Source organism: Canis lupus, chromosome 29, assembly GCF_011100685.1.
Source record: "Canis lupus familiaris isolate Mischka breed German Shepherd chromosome 29, alternate assembly UU_Cfam_GSD_1.0, whole genome shotgun sequence".
NCBI classification, from domain to species: Eukaryota; Metazoa; Chordata; class Mammalia; order Carnivora; family Canidae; genus Canis; species Canis lupus.
In genome coordinates, this window is record NC_049250.1 from 9529434 (window position 1) to 9542161 (window position 12728).

The 12728-nt window shown below is 40.0% G+C and overlaps 1 long non-coding RNA gene across 2 annotated transcripts in view; it reads left to right on the top strand.

Moving 5' to 3' along the window:
• Positions 1 to 11550, top strand: part of LOC111093245 — a 35583-nt gene extending 24033 nt beyond the window's left edge. For both annotated transcript variants that reach the window (XR_005380982.1, XR_005380981.1), the window contains 2 exons: positions 9869 to 10150; positions 10369 to 11550. This is a non-coding gene — a long non-coding RNA (uncharacterized LOC111093245). The remainder of the gene's footprint in view (positions 1 to 9868; positions 10151 to 10368) is intronic.
• The last annotated feature ends 1178 nt before the right edge of the window (positions 11551 to 12728 follow it).

Below are 12728 nucleotides of genomic sequence, written 5' to 3' on the forward strand. Positions count from 1 at the left end.
TAAATTGGAACTACCACAGGCAATCCAGAATGGATGGTGACAATTGGTTATAACCATTCACATCATTGCAAAAGTTGGCTTTGTAGGATAGTATAAAATTGTTAATTCTATCCCATGGAATATGTCATTAGATTGTGGTTTGGGAGATGTTGCCAGATTATATCCTGGGAAGTTTTCGAAAGCTGTATATTTCTTTAGAAATCCATTTTGTAGTAACCATTTTGCCACAGAAAAAAAATCAAATAGAGGAGACAGTATGTAAATTACAGTGCTTCTGTAATCTCTGTTTTCAAGGCCATGTCCAGGGTTGGAAGGGGTGCTTTCCTGTCTGAGCAGTTAGGGCAGCACTGTGGATTGTGGCCTATATGAAATGGAGTGATTGGAAAAGCATGGTGACCAGACATGCTCTTCATAGGACAAGAACAACCTCAGAGGAGGAAATGTGAAAATGAAGTCAGGGATCAATGATAATGTGTTTGCTCACAGGAAACGTTTATTTCCCCATTGTATCTCATTCACTGAAAATGTGTGTTGGAAGATGCCTTAAACGTGTGAAGGGGATGGTAATTGAAATGAGATGTCTAGAAAGTACTCATCTAGATGCTAACTGAAGGCCTTCTAAATTTTCATCTTCTAAAAGTTAAAAAAAAAAAATTTTAGGAAAAGTATTACTTAGTTCTGAAAGTCTTACTGTCATTTGCTGAAACCAGCTCAAACTAAATTACAAGAATCCATTGTTAAATTTTAAGGAATTTTTCAAGCCAGTTGTTAAATAGAGCCATTATTAAAATTTGCATTATATATTATACAAAATTATGTTAAATTATTATATAAAAAGTTGTAAACACTTGAAACTCAATAGTTTCTAATTGTTTTATTGCATTGTACTCTATGCTCTTGAGGGTTTTTGCTTCTTTTTGTACCTTTTTGGTAGAAATACTATGTAGAGGTGGCTATCTGTACATCTCTCCCCAGTGATGTAACATCAAATTGGTAGCTTGAAATCGGTCATGATGGGCATATTACCCAGAATATAGGTAAACATTATAAATCAGGACAACACTCCAACCCTTTGTCTCAAGAACTGGTTGTTCAATATTTATATAGATAGTATCTATTACTTCAACCATATATTTTATGATAAGAATTAAGGGGTTTGCATGTAATATTACCTGCAATACAAACCAATGACCAGTGTTAATTGCAAATTATAGTACAGATTGTTAAATGCTTTATAGGACTCCTTTTTAGAAGTAAACTCTCAAGAGTGACAGCACCGTATTAGCACTCATTACAAAAAAAGCAACTGTTTGAGGGAACCTGGGTGGCTCAGTGGCTTAAGCATCTGCCTTTGGCTCAGGTCATGATCCCAGGGCCCTGGGATCAAGCTCCATTTGGCTTCCTACTCAGCAGGAAGAAATATTCTTCTCCCTCTGCACCTTGCCTCCCTGCTTATGCTCTTTCTCAAATTAATTAATTAATTAATAAAACCTTAAAAAAAAAAAAGCAAGTTTAGGAGCCGCCTGACCATTCACTTTAACTGAAACATTTTGTAAATATTTCTCTGAAACCTTTGCACTCTGGTAACCATATATTCACCACAAAACCCAGAGTCGTAAGTAGCTTGGGCCCTGCTGTGTGTTAGAAAATATAGGTTTTATTCTGTACCCCTGGATTATAGGCAACAAATCTCAATTTTCTGAGAACTGGCTTCTTCCCAACTCATAGACTGACTGGACCCTTTTGACATTCTATGTATTATTTTTACATTTGTATTTACTGCTTTATCACTTTGATGATTTTTTTCTTGATAAAAATATGCTAACAGAGAAAGCTTGCTTATAAAGCCTAAAGTAATTTCATTTTAACCACAATAGTTTTGCCATGACATGTTCATGTGCCAGAGTTAAATAAAGTTATTATTTAATTTTTCTAACCAATGAATCTAGGTCAGATTTAAAGAGCAGCGGCCCCAGTAACGTGCCTGCCGGGGGGGGGGGGGGCCCCCCCCCAAAGAGAGCAAAGCCAAGACTATCTGCATTTGCTAATGGAATTTCAAGGAGTTGCTAATCAGCTGATTTTTATTTTAACTTTACAGTAGCTCCTTTTATTTGTTGCTTTTGTGTGCTGGTGTAGATTTCATTGAGACTCTTTTATCAGATTGGATAACCTAACAACTGAAAAGTTTGATTTAATTTCTCTTCCTTCTGCCTGTTATAAGAGGCTTACAAAAAACTAGCATGCATAAGAGGTGCATTTTAATTAATCACAAAATAGGCTTATAGCATATCACATTCAGTAGATCAAGAGGAAAAGCAATTTACATGAGGCACCTAAGATGTAGTATTATTTAAGAAAAAGATGCACTGTAACATAATACATTAAGTACAGCCATTATTTAGAGTTGGTACGCTCCATCCTTCCCTAGATTTATGGACTTAAATAGGAAGACATGATTCTAATGACTCTTCCTAAACATTGTGTTAACTGGGCACTTTCAAGGAGCTACCCATGTGAAGAGATCTGCATATGAGACTCCAGAAAGTCTTACTGTGCCATTTAATTTAACCCTTAGCTACAGCTAATGACTGCAACATTCATGGTGAATTGGGCAAAGTTTGAAGCTCCTCTTAGCTTTCACAAGGCTTGCTGAAAGGATCTTATAGAAGAGCATGGTAAAAAAAAAAAAAAAAAAAAAAAAAAAAAAAAAAAAAAAAAAGGAAAGAAAAGAAAAGAAAAGAAAGAAAAGAAAAGAAAGAAAAAAAGAACAATTTGAACATAAACAATGCCTGAAACTTTATCTCTTCTTCCAAAAATATTTTCAGCATTAGAGCTAAAAAGTATTTGGCTATATTTTAAGCAACAAAGTTACTAACTAATTGCATAGTGACATGCTCAGTGCAAGCCCGGAGTGGAGAATTCTTTTCTGAGGTAGTGCATTCTCCAAAGATATTTCTATAATAGATAAATCTTATGGGTATATACTCTCTTTAATAGATAAATAGGTGATAGACAGGAAATAGAGATAGACACAGGTATATGAAAGTGTACGACCAATCCCATTTCTCTTCTTCCTTCACTCTGTGCATATTCCATATGGGATCCAGAAACACAGGGTCTGTCAATCTCTTCTTTCCCTGCTCACTGAATAAATGTCCAATATGCAATAAAAGTATGTAACCTAAGCCTCCGTCCTCTCCATTTTAAAATTTCAGCTCCACACTAACCACACACCATATGACCACCTACCTCAGTTAAAGGAAGTATTTGATTAAAGAATTCATGGACGTCTTACTAGGAGCCCGGGCCAGCCTTGGGCACCAATTGACAGTTTCTCTCTTTCCCCTGTAACTCTCCCAGGAGTGTCACTGCTTTACACATTGTTTTGATAAAAGCCTCCTAGAAGAAGCATCTTAAATACAAAGCATATGGAGGCACTTGGCAATGCCCCCCAACTGAGAGAGAGCTGTTGTCAGTAAATCAAGCTCCTTCTATTGTGAAGTCCATTTTATGTTACTAAGGGAAGAATAACGCTGAAACATTAGTCATCTAGAATATGTTTTTCAACTCAGAAAGCAACAAAATGTATCTCTGAGGAAAATTAATCTGAGGCTATCTCTGCAATTGAAACAGGAGGTTTCTGAGTCTAGAAATTTGGTTTCAGAATCATTTTTACATAAATAGATTTATGTCCACATTTTCAGGGAAATGTAAGTAGCACTGTTTCATAGGTCATCTAGCTAAAAATGGTGGTGATGGTGGGGAGGTTGGTTGGGTGAGAACAGTTGAGGAAAATTATAAGAAGATAATTCTTCAGGGGTGCCTGGATGGCTCGGTCGGTTAAGCTTCCAACCCTTGATTTTGGCTCAGATCCTGATCTGAGGGTTGAAAGATGGAGTCCTGCCTCGGGCTCTGTGCTCTGTGGGAGTCTGCTTGAGATTCTCCCTCTCCCTCTGCTCCTGCCCCCATCTCCCAAAATAAGTAAATAAATCTTTTTTAAAAAAAGATAATTCCTCAAATGAAATGATAGGATAATGTTGTAGCCTGGCATTTTTTTTTCTCCTTTTCTCTTGAATCACTTTTTGGTGTAGACAACAGGAAAAGAACATTTTAAATACTTTTATTAATAAACTTGAGTTCCACACAATTGACAGTCGAAGTGAGATTGGCAGGTGTTTTGATTGACATTAGAAGTTCTATTCCTGTTTATTTAATTCTGAGTTATCATGATTTTGATATTACTTAATAGAGAGGGAAAAGACATACCATCATCTTGTCAAGCTATGCAGATAAATAGATCTGATTTCCTACTGGGAAATTATAAACATATCTTCTTTCCTGTTGGGATAAAATCAGAACTGCAGTTCATTTCCTATTGGCCTTATACTGGCTGCCTCTGTGTTGCTGAGAGTGTAGAAGTGGTGGCATTGTTTGTATATCAGAATCCTGATTGTGAAAAATATCTGTGCAGGAAAAGGGTGAACAGGGCAGCCTAGAGTATAAGAATATGAGATCATCAAATGTATATGTTGGTTCTCCAACTATATTTTGAGAGTAAACTCTTGAATGTGCATAATTAGCATGTGTTTGTCTTCAGAGGGTTAGTGTTTTTTTTTCTCTTCTTTTTCTTTAAAGATTTTATCCATTGATTTCAGACAGAGGGAGATAGAGATGGTGACAGAGATAGCGAGAGAGAGGATGAGTGGGAAGGAGAGGGAGAAGCAGACTCCCCATAGAACAGCGAGCCCGACAAGGACCCTGGGATCATGGCCTGAGCCTAAGGCAGATGTTTAACTGACTGAGTCTCAGGCTCCCCAGTTTTTTTCTCTTCTGAAAATGTTGGGGGTTTTTTCTTTGTTATAGCTCAAAGAGTATTTATCAAAAGACTCAATTTGATTAAATGTAATTACATGTTTATCAGAAATAGATGAAGAATATTTAGACTTTCTGGTCTTTATGGGACAAAGTCTGATCTATGGAGGTCTCTTATGAAAAGAAATCCACCTCTGAAGTAAGAAGGCTGAAGTGACTCCATCTTAGAAAGGCTCCACTCTGCTGTTTTTCTTCTAGGCCCCATTTACTCATGTTCTGTATTTTACCTCTAAATAATCCAAAGAAGCTATGTTCCCACTCCAAGGGGGAAGCAAGAAAGCTAATCATTCTCTGAGTTTTGTCTTAGGCCCCCAAACACCTGATAACATCTAAAAGGAGCCAATCCCAAACATGTTCCAGGATATTAGCTTCAAACAAACCTCAGCTGATGCTGGCATCAATACCCCCCACCCTGGATGGTTTACAAAATAACACCTATTACCTGTCACTCACCTTTGATTGAACCCTGCCTTAGATTCCTGAAAGAGTACATATCCCAGATCCCTTTTCAATATAAAGCCCTAACCCCACCCCAGGTAGAGAGGAAACTCATTCCTCTTTCCTTTCTGAGTCTCCCAGACACTGTCCGCTATCCTGTATCTGTCACTCACACTGTTCAATAAACTCTGCTTTCACTTTCTCCTGCTTGAGTTTGATTTCTATCCTGTGCAAAGCCAACGTCCATCTCGGCTGGTCCTGCATGACCCCCTCTGGCTCCTCAAACCCAGCCTGCCTGCATCACTTCCATGAATTAGAACTTGATCAGAGTTAGCAGTTCCATGAAATCTGTCACTCCCTCCATGGGCGTTTGAGAGAAAATGTGCTTTTTCTCAAAAGGTGCATTCTTGCATAAGTAACCAACTGTTGACAAATGTGGTCACCACACAGACCTGGGATAATTAATGAAATTCAATCTCGCCTATGGTAGTCAAACACGTCCTGAGGGACCACCATTCTCTCTTCTGCTTTATGTGATGGAGGTCGGTGCCTTTAATCTCTAAGCACCCTCTGTTTTCTTTCCTAACATAAGCCCTGGTCCTCTGATATATCTATAAACCTACTCAAGAAAGGGATCTTCAGTGCCTCATAAGGACTTCAAGGCTGCAGCCAAAATAAAAGTAAAAATGTAGAGATTTCATGGACCTTTATTAGAACATCAAGTCATTTTTCAAACTGAATTTCAGTGTTTCATAGAGTAGAATTCTTTCCTCTCTTGTTGATTTTTACTTTAAGATTGAAGAAGTCATTTTTCCTCTTACATGATTACAAGGACATGAAATTAGATAGAAACAATTGTATTTACTTAATCAAAAAATAGTTACTGTAAGCCTACTATGTGTTAGGCAGTATTCTAGACCATCGGGATGCAGTGGTGATTAGACAAAGTCACTGACCTCAAGGGTTTACGTTCTAGGGGAGAACCCAGGAAATACAAAATAAACATGTAAACGATAGCCACACTGATAAATGCTTTGAAAAACAAAGCAGAATAGGTCGGTGAAGGATGATCTGGGAGAAGAGAGGAGATCAGAGATCAGAGAGCCTGACCAAAGTCAAGCCATGGGTGGCATTTTGGATTATGTGAAGCGCTTTGGATTCTTTGCTCAGTGTGATGGGAAGCCACTTGCAAGGTTTACAGCATAGAAATGACATAGCAGGTTTATATTTAAAATAAAATCTTTCTGATTGCTGTGGGAAGAATCAAATATGGGGAGGAGAGTGGGGAGGTCAGGGGCAAGAGTAGAAGAAGGAAGACCAGCAAGTAATGATGGCTTAGACCAAGAGATAGACAGAAGTGGCAAGATGTCAGACTTGCATACATTTCAAAGGAAGAGCTGGTAGGATTTGCTGATGGACTGGACATTAGGGGAGGGATGAATGGTGGATATAAGAATATTTGTAGGATTATAACTAGAAGAATGGAGTTATAAATTATGAAAACAAGGAACACTGGAGAAGGAGCATGATTTGGAAGTGTCTTCATTATGGCCTTGTTAAGTCTGAGATGCCTGTAGAGGAGTCAACACAGAGTTTAGAGAAATGGTCTTGGCTGGAGAAATATATTTGGTAAGCATCAGGATATGGACGGTATTTAAATCCATAGGATGGAGCAAGAGCCTCTAGGAGATGAGTGTAGATAAAGAAGAGATCTAAGGACTGGGCACTCGGCTCTGAGAACTTCACAACTTAGCAACTGAGGAAAGACAGAGACAGCAATCAAGGTTGCTCCCGAAACCAAAAAAAAAAAAAAAAAAAAAAGTTTCAGGAAGAGAAGAATGATCTCTATGTCATATGCTCCTGAGAGATTGAGTTCAATGACCTTGTGGCTTTAACAATTATGTTTTCAGTCTGGAGGCATGAGTATAGCAGAGTGGAGCAGATTGAAGAGAAAGCTCAAAATGAGGATGTGAGAGTCTGTAGAGACAACTCTTTCTAGATAGATGGCTGCAAGGCAACAGGTAAGTATGTCAGAGGCCAAAGGAAATTAGGATTCTTGGAAGAACATTTTTATTTTTATGGGAATTTTAGTATGCATGTTGACAGTCATGAACCTTTTTTTTTTAAGGATTTATTTATTTATTTATGATAGAGACACAGAGAGAGAGAGAGAGAGAGAGAGAGGCAGAGAGAGAAGCAGGCTCCTTGCTGGGAGCCCGATGTGGGACTCGATCCTGGGACTCCAGGATCACGCCCTGGGCCAAAGGCAGGCGCCAAACCGCTGAGCCACCCAGGGATCCCCCATGATCTAATAGAGAAAAAGAAACTGATGAGAGAGGAAAAAGGGAAAATGATTACTGGATCAAAGTCCTTGAGTATCTGAGATACAAACACACATCAAGTGGTTGGCCTCATATAATGGGAAGAGGGGGTTTAAGTATTGTGAGAAGGCACACAGAGAAGATGGGCAGAGATGTCAGTAGGTTGGTAAACTTGATGGAAGGAAGACAGGGTATTTCTTTTCCTAAGTTACTATTTTTTTTTAAGTGAAATGAGAAGAAAAGTCATCATCTAAGAGTGTGAAGAGGAAAGAGGTGATCAGTTTTGAGAAAGGAGATGTGCAATGGTCATCTCAGAGAGTGGAATCATTAACTGATGAGGGAATTAAGGTGAACTTTTGAGCAATGTTGAAGAAATACTTGAAAACTATGGCTTTAAATTTATACCGAGCATATTGAGTTTATGCTTGGGCTTTTGCTCAGCCCATCCTGCTGCTCACAGGCAGGAAGCAATAGATACAGAACTTGAGTCATTCCAAGTGAATATGATAGACAGTGTTGGGCATAGATTAGAAAACCTTTCTCGTAAAGGGTCAGACAGTAAATATTTTAAGTTTGCTTTGTGGGCCATACAGTCTCTGTCACAACTGTTCAGCTCACCATTTCAGTGCAAAAGCAGCCAAAGACAATACATAAACTAATGAGTGTGGCTGTGTTCCAGTTAAATAGTATTTATATAAACAGCAGGCTGATTTGGCCCGGGGACCTTAGTTTACTGTCCCATTGTCTGGAGAGTTGAGAGTGTATGCAAAGGACTGATTGTAGTAATGGACTCAGGCTGGTGATGTATGGCGGGGACACAGGAGGATGTGATAAATTGCAAACGACTTGGAGGTCTAGATGGGGTTAGTGAATGACTAGAATAGGGACACTAATGAAAATGAACTGGAAAGAGAGAAGTTAGCAGTTGGACTGTTTGCTGCTTGACATCTCCTTGTGAGAGATGACACACTCATTGGCTAGGAGCCATATGAAAACAAGAGCCTGGGAGTTTTATAAGCACCCTTTAAAGTTCTGGAGCTGCATCTTGGTGAACAGAAAGAAGGATGGAAGTGTCTTACCAAAAGCAAGTGGTACTCTGGAAGCTTCTCTCAAATCAGGGGATCCGCAAGCAGCAAGATGGGCAGACATCCCAGGACTCAGATCTCTCTCAAGGTCTGTGAGTGAAGGGGTGGCCAAATAAGAAGTAATTTTGCAAGAGTATGTGCACCATGAAGTCTACTTTAATTTTTTTGTTGGGGATCCCTGGGTGGCGCAGCGATTTAGCGCCTGCCTTTGGCCCAGGGCGCGATCCTGGAGACCCAGGATCGAATCCCACGTCGGGCTCCCGGTGCATGGAGCCTGCTTTTCCCTCTGCCTATGTCTCTGCCTCTCTCTCTCTCTCTCTGTGACTATCATAAGTAAAAAAAAAAAAAAAATTAATTTTTTTGTTGGTTATTTCCAATGAGGGGGAAAATACAGGGTTATTATTATTCTTGCAAGATCATCTTACTTGATAACATCTCAGCACACAGCATTCTTGATACACTTCTCACAAGTAATGCAGCATTTATGCTGGAAGTCCTCTCATTAGGAAAATTCAATGGTCATTGCAGATGTAAAATGTTATTATTGGTAATTCAAATATTGGTAAATATTATTATTGGTAAATTAACTCATCTATTTGCTTATTCACTCATCTTATATGCTAGGCAGATAAATATTGTCGACAGTGAACAAGGTAGGAGTTAGGGGCACCAATGCCCCCTCAACACAGTAAAAAATCCCAGGATAACTTTAGACTCCCCAAAATGTTACTAATAGCCTACGGTTGACCAGAAGCCTTACTGATACCATAGCAGTTGATAAACATATTTTGTACTATAGGTATTGTATATTGTATTCCTATGATAAAGTAAGCTAGAGAGAAGAAAATGCTATTAAGGAAATCATAAGAGAAAACACATGTACAGTACTGCACTATATTTATCAGACAACATCTGCATATAAGTGGACCTATGCAGTTCAAACCCAAGTTGGTCAAGGGGCAACTGCCTACTTAATGCATAGTCTCTACCCTCAAGATACTTATGGTGGAGTGGATAGTTGCAAGACACTGAAATAATTGCTCTGACAAAGCAGAGAGTAATTCATTTGTTATTCATCACGAGTTTCTTTTTTAGTCCTTTCTATATGCCAGACAGATACAAATGAATGAGATACTTTCTTTCTCTGTCCAGGTGCTCAGAGGCCTGGTCCACCGGGAGGTAGATACATAAGCAATTTCCAGAGGCTGCACTTGTTGCTACTACAGTGAAGAGATTCAAATAAGCTATAGAGAGGACACAGAAGAGATGGAGATCACTTTCCTTGGAAGGTCAAAGAAGGTCCCAAAGGCAAAGACCCCTGGGCTGGGTCTTGTCTGGTGGTTAGGATGTCATTAATTGCAAGAGAACATGCCTGAAGGGAGGAATTCCAAGTATGTCCAGTGCTAGTGGGGCAAGAGAATCAGGACAAAAGAGGTGAGTAACAGGCCAGGAGGCTGAAAGGTAGGAGGGGGTGGGGGGTTGGGGGTGGAGGAGCTGGAAGAAACTGCAGACTTCCTCAGGAAGGCTGTGGGAGACCCTCAGGGGCTTTACTGGGAAGGTGAACCTGGCATTTGCACCTCAGAGAGATGGTGAGGATGGATCGAGGAAGGCAAAAGTTTTCTAGTTTATCTTTTATTTCTTGCTTTTTCCAGGATGAAGCAGCCTGAGCACTCCAGTAAACATTTCGGAGCGCTGGGTGGAGGAGTGGAAGGCGCTTCTCAGGGCAGGGTCCAGGGCTGGGCAGGGGCTGCTCCCCAGACTCCTGGGTCAGACAAAATAGGGCAGCCTCTGGAAGGCCCGCCTGGCGGCCCCCGGGACTGTGGCAGGCTACAGCACCCCGAGCTCCCTGCGAGGCCGCCGCTAAGCAGGTGCCGGGAGGTGTGGGGCCTGCACTCTGCATCCCTTTGGGGCTGACCCCTTCTGAGCACAGGTTGACAGCTCCTCGGAACCTCGGGGAGCCCACTCAGAGGCGGCCCGGCTCTCGGGAAAGTGCAGGTGCACCTCTCTGAGGTTCCCAGTCCCCCCAAGAAGCTCCTAAAATGTCTTGTGATTCCAGCGAGCTCTCGGACCTTGGATGACGCCCTCTGGGGAGCAGGACTCTGGCCAGATATGGCAGGTCCTCAGCGGGGGCTCATATCTAGCAACAGTGGAAAGAAGGTAACAGGCCCAAACGTCTAAAACATGGCTTCGTTAACATTACAGAATTGAATAACCTGAAGGAATTAAAAAAAGGGGGGGGGGGAGTTCTACTGGAAATAATGCGATTCTAACTTCTTTAAGGAGGGTATTTTTTAACCTGTTTGTAATTTATTTCCTAAAATGCTTCCTCATCATCCCCTGCATGAACATGACATAAAAGCAATTTCTGAGGCAATATTAGAAATGTTAAAGTTAGGGTCTAACTTAAAAGGACTGTCAAAAGCCGAGGTAGAAAATGATGTTATACACATTGCAGTCGGCCAACTGTTTGTGTCTCTGTTGGACTGTGGTGCTTAAGGCAGTGTTATCTCTGGTTTTGTCACATTCACCTGCTTGAATTGAACCCACACGGCTCTACTGTACAAACAGAACAACTGTCTTAGCAGACTTTACTTTTTCATTTTTCTCCTGTATGTTGCCTAACACTGTTTGATAGCAGTGGCTCTATTTCACTAGTTATTAGTCACTGGATAAGATATAACATCAAACATGAATTCTGTATTGTGCTCTCCTTAGTATAATCTCAAATATACTGATGCCCTTCAGCACTATGGAAGAGCAAAAAACGCGGATAACTCTATCTTGAAGTCCTCAGATATGGGTGGTCTCTTGAAAGTTGTGTCATTTTTAGAGAACAGTGGCAAATAAGTTATTTATATTATTTACATTTAATAAATTATTTATATCTCTAAAAAGAAAATGATCCTCATGTGACCTGTAGGAATGGGAGGGGCAGTATCTGTAATCATTACTGGTTTGCTACCTATAGTTATGATATCAAGAATGGGTATGTCCTTTCTAGGCTTACACTAACATTTACAACTGAATGTTGAAATGCTCACCTTTACAGTTGATAAACAGACAAAGGCGCATTCTCAGATCGGATTTGTTTTTCTTCCTTTGGACAATGAAAACCCCAACTATATAACTCATCATCTTTTTTGCAAGACCATAATAATGCTTTGCACTTATATAATAGACCCATGTGCTTTAAAAGATTTGTTGATCATGAATCAGTTTGCCTCTAGCACATTTCTATGAATTAGGTCTTGTGGCATTGTTTATATCATAGATGATAAACAGGGTTGTCTGGCTTTTCAAGAGGAAGAGGAGAAAGAGCAAAAAGAGGCATTCTTCAATGAGGAATCTCATCATGCGGTCATAGCAGCCAGAAGTCTGTTTATCATTGTATTTCTTGATGTAAAAGTTAGTAAGCAATCAAGGAATTTCCAATGTGACAGAATGTACTAAATCATTCTGAAACAATCACTTATCCACTAGTCAAAATATGACACTGGTTAGCTGCCAGAAACCCCAGGGAGACTTCCATCAAGGAGATCCTATCAAGATGGCACAAACATTTCCTTTTGCTTACAGCTTCATCTTCTTCTTATCAGTCCCTGTTGCTCTCTGCAACAGTGCTATATGTGTGAAAGTTCATAAAATTTACTTAAGGAAAAGCAAATGAAAATGGGGCTAATGAAGAAGTGAATTGGAATGAGTCCCTGAGGAAGACTATTGAATCATGTTCACTCTGTGATATTTGAGTTGTTTTGGATGTGATCCCAAAAAGTATATGTGATGGTTAGTTTTATGTGCCCACTTGGGGGTATTGGGTAAGATTAACATTTAAATCAATGAACTCTGAGTAAGCAGATTGCTCTCCATAATGTGGATGGGCCTCATCCAATCTGTTGGAGGCCTGAGTTGAACAAAAAGACCAGCTTTCACAGGTAAGAGGGACTTCTCCAGGAGAGTGGCTTCAGATTTCATCTGCACCATTGGGTCTCTTGGTTCTCCAAGCTCCTAGCTC